A 10,018-nucleotide genomic window follows, 5' to 3' on the forward strand; every position below is an offset into this window, starting at 1 on the left:
CAGAGAGTGAAATTGTTGTCGGTTTGTGGTATTTGGGTGTGTGTGAAGTGTAGTGTGTTTTGTATTTTGTGCAAGCTCAATGGTTGTGTGTGTTTTGTTTGTGTGTGTGTGTGTGTGTGTGTGTGTGTGTGTAGCTAGCTAACAGACTAAAGCACACACACAGCAACACAACTCTGCAGGCATTGTGGCTGAAAGGCCTCTTGACCATGAATGAGTAAACATTACATTATAGCATTATGAACCAGCTTGGTGAGGCACGCATGCACGCACTGTAGCACACACATTCAGACACGTGCTGTGTGTTGCGTCTGGTATGTGGTCAGACATAATGTTGTCTTTTCACCTCTTTTTAAACTCTGGTTGTTTTATTTTGGTGAGGTATTCTAATAACTTGGCTTCTGTTAAACTCCTGAGACACTGTTCTGAAAGAGCTATTAAAAAAACTAAACAAACTTAACTGATATTTTTAGGTTTTACCTCAGAGCTTACTATTTTTTTCACATTTCACCTCAGACATATATAGCTGTACTGTACCTATAAATGATTTATTATTACCACCACCGCCACACACACACACACACACACACACTTCCATGTTGAGATAAACATCCATCTCCATGGCGTTAAGAGTGTGTTAAGGGCGTGCGTTTCTGAGGAGGTGTTCCCTATTATTGTCGGGTCAGTGAACCTTCCGGCAGCTTTTGACCCTGACTGTTTACTTGCCGGCGTAATCATTAACACGGCTGAAGAGGAGCAGGTGAAGGACGAGCGTCCGCGCCACACACACACACACACACACACACACACACACACACACACACACACCAGAGTGCGCTCGTGTTGTCCTGGGCGGACACACAGTCACCAGATTGCACTTGTGTCATCCTGGACACACACGCACGCGCACACACACACACACACACACACACACACACACGCACACACACACACGTGGGGACTGGGTGCAGAGAGGCCCTGTAAGGATTTACCAGACGGTTCCATTTACCATCAGTCATCCCCCACAAAATCTATGAGCTTGTGTATGTGTGTCTGTTTGTTTGTTTGCCTCCTTCAAAGGCTGAATAAACAGTCTGTGTTCTCAAGGGACATTTCTTCTCTCTCCTTTAGGATTCCCTCAGGGCTTCCTGTGAGAGCGAGAGACCGTATCAAAACTGCTTACTTGCCGAAACGCAGCAGCTTTTTGTACTTTTGGCACCTTGATGACTCGAACAAACACGCATGCGTGCACGCACGCCCGCGCACACACACACACACACACACACACACACACACACACAGACTTTGTTTTGAGGCTCTAAAAATACAGCCGCGACATTCTCAAACCACCCACTCTCATGCACTCACAAAAAAACACGACGCTTTGATTTTCCCGGCACTGTTGAATTATTTCTATTTCTCTTTCTTGACCTTTGACCCAACTCTGTACAAAGTTGCCTGTTGACTTTGGGTGGTGATGTTTCAGGCAAACATTAAAACCCATAAGAAAACGAAACACTTCGACATCCGAAGCCAGTGAAATTAAATGTTTTATTTTATGATGTTGATATTTATGTTTATAGTTCTATTATAGCAGATGATTCTGTCCAAAGTGACTTGCAATGATATCAAAAAACATTACATTGTAAAATTAACAGTTTAAAGTAACTCCACAATAATAATAGAATAAATGGAATTCAACGGAATAATAACAAAGATTGTGATGTCACAATCAGTGCCCTCTGATATCAGTGTTTAACCTCTGACCTCTGACCTCTCTCTGCTCAGGTGTATGTGGAGTTTGATGACCTGGAGTGGGAGAAGCGCGAGTGGGTGAAGGTGTACGAGGACTTCCGGATCTTTCTGGTGGAGCACCAGCTGGTGTGGGCGAAGCGGCGCGAGGGACCGCAACTGCAGGTGGCCAAAGCCAAGCCTGTCCAGTGGCCTGCTCTGGTGAGTCTTGTTTATACACACACACACACACACACACACACACACACACACACACCCCAGTAACTTGTGGTGAAGTCTAATTCAACACACACACACACACACACACCCACACAGATGCTCATGTCCTGTGGTCTGCGCTTTGATACTTAATACAAAAGTTCTCATTCCCTTTTTCATCTGCATTCATTTAAATGCCTTAAAACCAACAAAAGTGCAAAATGTAGCCGAGATATCCGCAAACCCGATGTGTGCTTTTAAAGCAAGTTGAAAGATCGATTTTTGAATTGCTTATCTTGCCAACCGTTATAAATTTGACATCGACCCACATACACGCACTCTCAGCTGTGGATGGACATGTTATTCTGTAAAAAATACTTTTACACACACACACACACACACACACACACACACACACACACACACATAGTCATACACGTGTAAAGAATGCAAATGTAAAGCTCAGATACTCTCTGTAAAACTGTGTTTTGTTGATGGACACATGCACCACTTTATGCCTGCAGGGGCTCAAAATGGCGTGTGTGTGTGTGTGAACGAGAACGGGAAAGTGAGTGAATCACTCGCAGAATTAAGGTGGAATGAAATGAGGCATTCCGGACATTGGTCCGCTTTATTGGGATCTCCGGAGAACAATTCCTTTGTTTTTGGAGGGGCGGATGTCTTAGTGGCTAAAACAGGAAGCGTGTGTGTGTGTGTGTGTGTGTGTGTGTGTGTGTGTGTCTGTCTGTCTGTCTGAGTAAAAGGGGAATGTAAATGTTTAACAATGCAGCGCCATACTCTCTCCACACACATTTACACATACGCGCGCACACACACACACACACACACACACACACACACGCACACACACACACGCACACACACACACACACACACCCTTACACCCTTCTCTCCCTGATGAGGGAGCATTGGCGGGCGGGTTGCTGGGGAGATGTGTGCTGTATTTTGATTATGTAACAGGCGGCCAGAACAGAGCCATCTGGCGCGCACACACAGACACACACAGACTAGAGATAAGAGTTCAAAGAGTGTCCCATAGAGAGACAGACACACACACACACACACACACAGACAGAAATACCAACTCCCACTGGCACATGCGCATACAGACACACGGTCAGTTAACTCTGTCATGTCCAGAAATTATGAATGGCTGTAATATTATTTCTATAGTTTTGTTGTTTCCTCTAACACAAACACAAACACACACACACACACACATATCAGTTACAAAAAGGCGCAGGATTGATATTGTTTCTCTCTAATCTTTTTCCTCTAGTGCGTTTTACATTTTGTTTGTCCATGATGTTTTTTGCATAACATACAGTATATCAGTGCAGCTGTTAACAGAGCAGTGCGTAGAGCAATCACTAGATCAGATACTGTGCTGATTCATTGCACGTACCAGTGCACGCTGTCACCTCGTGTGTGTGTGTGTGTTTGTGTGTGTGTGTGTGTGTGTGTGTGTGTATTGTATGCACAATCACTAGATCAGATGGTGTGCTGATTCATTGTACGTCCCAGTGCAAGTCGTCCCTTCTTGTGGCTGCTTGTGCTCCCGATTACACTAGGTCACATTTGATTATGCATCACAGAAACGTGGCACGCAGGACAGTCCTGATAGTAGCAACTGGCCTCTTGCGTCTGGACTGGTATTTACATGCCTTGTGGAGTGGTGCACAACGGCAGGGCTTAAAGTGTAAGGGTTAAAGATAAGGATTATGATTTGAAAATAAAAATATTTGAAAATGTAGAACAGAAAGTTATCAGAAAGTATGTGATATATAACATCAGGCCCAGAGATGGGTAGTGGCTGTGTGTGTGTGGTTGCGTGTGTGTGTGGTTGCAGGTGTCTGTGTGTGGTTGCCTGTGTGTGTGATTGCCTGTGTGTGTGGTTGCCTGTGTGTGTGGTTGCCTGTGTGTGTGGTTGCCTGCGTGTGTGTTTGTGTGTGTGTGTGTGGTTGCCTGTGTGTGTGGTTGCCTGCGTGTGTGGTTGCCTGCGTGTGTGGTTGCCTGCGTGTGTGGTTGCCTGCGTGTGTGTGTGTGTGGTTTCCTGTGTGTGTGTGTGTGTGTGTGTGTGTGTGTGTGTGGTTTCCTGTGTGTGTGTGTGTGTGTGTGTGTGTGTGTGTGTGTGTGTGGTTGCCTGCGTGTGTGTGTGTGGTTGCCTGCGTGTGTGTGTGTGGTTGCCTGCGTGTGTGTGTGTGTGTGTGTGTGGTTGCCTGTGTGTGTGTGTGTGGTTGCCTGCATAGTGTGTGTGTGTGTGTGTGTGTGTGTGTGTGTGGTTGCCTGCGTGTGTGGTTGCCTGCGTGTGTGTGTGTGTGTGTGTGTGGTTGCCTGCGTGTGTGTGTGGTTGCCTGCGTGTGTGTGTGTGTGTGTGTGTGGTTGCCTGCGCGTGTGTGTGTGTGTGGTTTCCTGTGTGTGTGTGTGTGTGTTCTTGCTGGCTCATGCTGGTCTCTGCTGATGGACTCCTGCAGTTGCTGCTCCTCTTGGCCGGACACATCTCTGCAGTGGGGTCACATCATGCCGGTGTCACGCTAATTACTGTCCCCTTTCCTCCTCCCACTGCACTGTCCCCCCTCTTACTACCGTCCTGCCCTGTCATTCCTCAGTACCCCCCCCCCCCCCCCACACACACACATACACACACAGCACACACACACACACACACACACACACACACACACACACTGCTAGTGTTCTCTGCTCTTTGATTGGTTGTTCGTCTTTTTTTCCTTTCTTCTCTCTCCTTCTCTTTTGCTCCCTCCTTTGTTCCTTACTTCCTCCTTTGTCTCTCTCTCTCTCTCTCTCGCTCTCTCTCTCTCTCTCTCTCTCTCTTTCTCTCTTTCTCTCGCGCTCTCTGTGGCACAATTGCTTTCAGGAGTCCATTATTTATGGCTGCTATTTCAGGGGGAGAATGCAGACTTTTACGACCGCCCAATGGATAGGCCTGTCAGCAGACAGCGACACACACACTCACACAGACACACAGACACACAGACACAGACGGACGGAGTAGGGCCGCAACACTTTCTGGACATTGTCGTGCGTGCGTGCGTGTGCGCGTGTGCGTGCGTGTACACTGATCAGTGGTGTTTGTGTGTGTGCGTGTGTTTGTCTGTCTGCGTGTTTGACTGTTGCCATGTCAGGACACACACACACACACACAATTATCGAAAGAACAGGTCAGCTTGTCACAAACTGTCCTCCTGGCTATCAACAGAGTATGTTCTTGCTGAACAAGTTCCCTGTGCCATGACGACAGCTGATTTGCACAGACGGTGAGAGTGGCGAGGCTGTGTGTGTCTTTGACACGGGCGTTTTTATTGTTATGGTTGTCAGTAGTGTGTGTCTGTGTCTGTGTGTGTGTGTGTGTGTGTGTGTGTGTGTGTGTGTGTGTGTGTCTGTGTCTGTGTGTGGTGTCTTTGACACGGGCGTTTTTATTGTTATGGTTGTCAGTAGTGTGTGTCTGTGTCTGTGTGTGTGTGTGTGTGTGTGTGTGTGTGTGTGTGTCTGTGTGTCTGTGTCTGTGTGTGGTGTCTTTGACACGGGCGTTTTTATTGTTATGGTTGTCAGTAGTGTGTGTCTGTGTGTGTGTGTGTGTGTGTCTGTGTGTGTGTGTGTGTGTGTGTGTGTGTGTGTGTGTGTGTGTGTGTGTGTGTGTCTTTGACACGGGTGTTATTATTGTTATGGTTGTCAGTAGTGTGTGTCTGTGTCTGTGTCTGTGTCTGTGTGTGTGTGTGTGTGTGTGTGTGTGTGTGTGTGTGTGTGTGTGTGTGTGTGTGTGTGTGTGTCTTTGACACGGGTGTTATTATTGTTATGGTTGTCAGTAATGTGGAAAGCATGATTTTGCTACGCGAGGAGTCAGTTTGTTGTATACACAGCTAAAGGTGCTGATCTTGATGAGATGTTGGTGTGTGTGTGTTTGTGTGTTGATGTTATTGCAGGTATGCAGGTGATAGTGACTGTGTGTGTGTGTGTTTTTGTGTGTGGTGAGTTTACTGCAGGTATGCTGCTGGTGTTAATGACCGCCTGTGTGTGTGTGTGTGTGTGTGTGTGTGTGTGGGGTGAGGTTACTGCAGGTATGCTGGTGTTAATGACCTCCTGTGTCCGTGTGTGTGTGTGTGAGGTTACTGCAGAGAGGGTTGTGTTAATGATGGACTGTAAATCTCTCTGTCTGCGGCCAGGAGTTGATTAATCAGGTTGTGAACTAACACACTGCTCTGATTGGGTAATTGTGACCCAATCCCAGGGTTAGGTTTCCAATGTTGACCCTGTACTCTGGCATCAAATACACCTACACACACACTTTACACACACACACACACACACACACACACATATACACACTTTACACACACACACTAATACGACACCAATACCACAATGTTTCAAACAATCATGCCAATTTCTTCTTCCTTACGATTGTGGTGCCTGACAAAGGCATGCAGGCACATGTCTTGTACAAAAGTGCTTGTACGCACACACACACACACACACACACACACACACACACACACACACAGAGAGAGACAGGTGTAGACAGACACACACACACACTTCCCTACAGTCAACACAAAACTAATGGCTCGCACGGGTATGTAGTGTTATACGGAGACATGCGGACACATGTGCTGAAGAAACACACACACACACACACACACACACACACACAGACACACACGCACCACACATCCACAGAGCCAGGAACAGATGAAATGACTTCTCACAAAGAACAATCGGGCGACTTCATAATCTCCAAAAGAGCCATGGCATGCAAACCTATTATTCTCCTCCGCCGATAGGAGCGTGGGCTGTGATCTTTCTGTTGAATGATCTCGGAGCGCCACTGTGTGTGTGTGTGTGTGTGTGTGTGTGTGTGTGTGTGTGTGTGTGTGTGTGTGTGTGTGTACGGATCTCTGTATGCATGCGATGTATAATCGGAGGCGGCACGTATCACATATGAAATGAACGCCTCTTCTTCTAGTTTGGCAGGCTTCGGTGCTTTTTAAACCACCCTCTCCTTCTGTCTCTGATGCCGTCACCACCACCACCACCACCACCGCCGCTGCTGCTGCTGCTGGATAGTTGGTGTTTTAGAAACGGCCAAAAAACAAACAAAAAAACTGTTATGTAATCTTCAAAAGGTTTTTTTTTTTTTTTTTAGTCGGGGATGCGAGGGTGCAGTGGTGCTGATGAGGGAGGCTGGAGCTGTGGTTGCCGGGGGAAACTGGGGTGATCGCTGAGCCCCTCCCTTCCCCCTTCCCCCCTCCCCCCCTGCAGAAGGTTCTGGAAAAATCTCTCCAAGCTGAGCTGTCTTTTCGGGTGGATGCTCCCTCACTTTCCCTATCCTGTTAGATTAATGTGACGCGCGCACACACACACACACACACGCACATGTACACGTCCGACAAAGAAATGCACGCACGCACGCACGCACGCACGCACGCACGCACACTGTCACTTATTTTGAATACTAGCTCCTCTTTTAAAATACCTTCCTCTAATACAGTATGTAGGCTGTGTGTGTGTGTGTGTGTGTTTGCGTCCGCCATGCCCACGGTGACTGCCAGAGAGTGGTGGCGGCCGGGGTTTGTGAGATGAATGTGTTTCATTAGCTAACGGTGCTGCCCTTGTCCTGCCGGAGATGAATAGCCATCACTCCCCCTGCATTACATTAGCCTCGCTCCTCTCTCTCTCTCTCTCTCTCTCTCTCTCTCTCTCTCTCTCCTCCCCCCCCCCTCTCTCTCTCTCTCCCGCCCTCTCTCTCTCCTCTCTCTCTCTCTCTCTCTCCCCCTCTCTCTCTCTCTCTCTCTCTCTCTCTCCCTTTCCCCCTCTGTGTGTGTGTGTGTGTGTGTGTGTGTTGTGTGGTATGGTGTTGTCATCTAATGGATCCCACGCTGATGAGGTGTTATCCCTGACACACACTGTCCACTACACTCTGTCCTTATCAGAACTGGAGATGCGTAGTGTGTGTGTGTGTGTGGGGGGGGGGGGGGGGTGAATGTTCATTATTTAGCAGATGCTTTTATCTAGGGGTATGTACAGAACAGTGTGAGCGCACTTAATCAGTTCTCACCCGCGCTAGGCTGATTTAGCCCCTTTAGCTGTTTATTTCTCCATGTCTACAAGGGTGTGTGTGCGTGTGTGTGAGTGTCTTGCTGGTATATCTGGTGATGCTAGTTTTGCAAGCCCAGCTGATTGTACCCTTTGACCTGCAAAGGTTACACTCCTCCATTTAAAGCCTGACAGGTGTCCAGTACACACTGTCCTGATCAGAACCGGAGATGCGTAATGCGAGAGTGTGTGTGTGTGTGTGTGTCTGTCTGTCTGTGTGTGTCTGTGTGTCTCTGTGTGCCTATGTGTGTGTCTGGCTGTGTGTGTGTGTTTGTGTGTGTGAGCAGTGTCCTCCCTCTACCACCCAAGACTGTGTGTGTGTGTGTGTGTATGTATGTGTGAGCAGTCTCCTCCCTCTACCACCCAAGACTGTGGGCCAACGGGCATGTTTTAAATTGGCATGACGTCAGGTGGACGTCTGGTCACAGTGCATTAGAGATGCGCAGGACATGCCAATAAACATGGTAAACACCTAATCAATATTGTGTTTTGGAGTCTTGGCTGTTTTACATGGGTTGAACTTGCGTGAGTTAAACAAGTGAACAGTGAAATGCAAAAAATCAAGACGGAAAAAGTACTGCTTTATTTCTGCCTCACTTCCATGTGCAGGATTGTGTGTGTGTGTGTGTGTGTGTGTGTCATCTGCAGATGACTGTCATATTCTTCCTACCCGTCATCACTAGTGTGATGACGCTGGAGTGGAATTCTGCCTTACTGTAGATCCATATGTGTACAAATGCTTATTACTAATTCTTCCTGTGTGTGTGTGTGCGTGTGCGTGTGCGTGTGCGTGTGCGTGTGCGTGTGCGTTTGTGTGTACTGTGTATGTGTGTATGTGTGTGTGTGTGCATGAGTGTGTGTACTGTGTGTGTGTGTGTGTGCATGAGTGTGTGTGTGTGTGTGTACTGTGTGTGTACTGTGTGTGTGTGTGTGTGTGTGTGTGCATGAGTGTGTGTGTGTGTGTGTACTGTGTGTGTGTGTGTGTGTGTGTGTGTGTGTGGGTGCACTGCTCTCTCCTCTCCTTCCCTTCTCTGAGTACAACAGACACATGTGTGACATTTTGTCCTCTACGCTGGCGACACACATTTTGACAGAGCTGGGTTGGCTCAGCGCGCGCACACACACACACACACACACACACAGCAGAGAAGAGGGAGTACAGATGATCCCTCACTGCCAACAGCACAGCTGGCTTCTTAATGGCAGCAATCACACTGCGGCCGTCAGCCCCAGGCTCCCTCTCTTTCTCTCTCTCTTTCTCTCTCTCTCTCTCTCTCTCTCTCTCTCTCTCTCTCTCTCTCTCTCTCTCTCTCTTTCTCTCTCTCTCTCTCTCTCTCTCTCTCTCTTCTCTCTCTGCTGCTTCTAAAAGGGTGGGGGGGAGGGAGAGGATGAGCGAGGGATGAAGGATGAGGGGGAGGTGGGTGGAGGGGCGTTGGGGGGGGGGGGGGGGTTGGTGGGGGTTGCTGCTGTCTCTGTGAGTAATGGTCAGGCAACTGGGGGGAGAGGAGAAGAGGACAGGAGAGGAGGGGAGAGGAGGAGAGGAGAGGGGGGGAGAGGAGGAGAGGGGGGGAGGAGGAGAGGAGGAGGAGGAGGAGAGGAGAGGACAGAGAGAGGAGGGGAGAGGAGAGGAGAGGAGGAGAGGAGAGGAGAGGAGGAGAGGAGAGGGGGGGCCATGACTTCATGAGGAATGAAGAACAGGGTTCCATTTGGCCTCTTTCTTTCTTTCTCTCTCCTCGGTTTCTCTCTCTCCCCCTCTGTTGTTCTCTCTTTCAACTGTGACCTCTCTATCATTTCATTTTTCCTGGGCCCCTCTCTCTATTCCTCTTTTCTCTCTCTCTCTCTCTCTCTCTCTCTCTCCATTTCCTCACACCATGAAAAGCAGAAGCATCCTATAGGCTGCTTTCTATGAGGCACTGGGACAAACGGATTAGCAAGG

General features: G+C 48.3%; 1 protein-coding gene across 1 annotated transcript in view; it reads left to right on the top strand.

Moving 5' to 3' along the window:
* The window catches only part of LOC121700173 (receptor expression-enhancing protein 3-like), a 57,559-nt gene that overhangs the window by 38,490 nt on the left and 9,051 nt on the right, over positions 1-10,018 (top strand).

Source organism: Alosa sapidissima, chromosome 24, assembly GCF_018492685.1.
Source record: "Alosa sapidissima isolate fAloSap1 chromosome 24, fAloSap1.pri, whole genome shotgun sequence".
NCBI classification, from domain to species: domain Eukaryota; kingdom Metazoa; phylum Chordata; class Actinopteri; order Clupeiformes; family Clupeidae; genus Alosa; species Alosa sapidissima.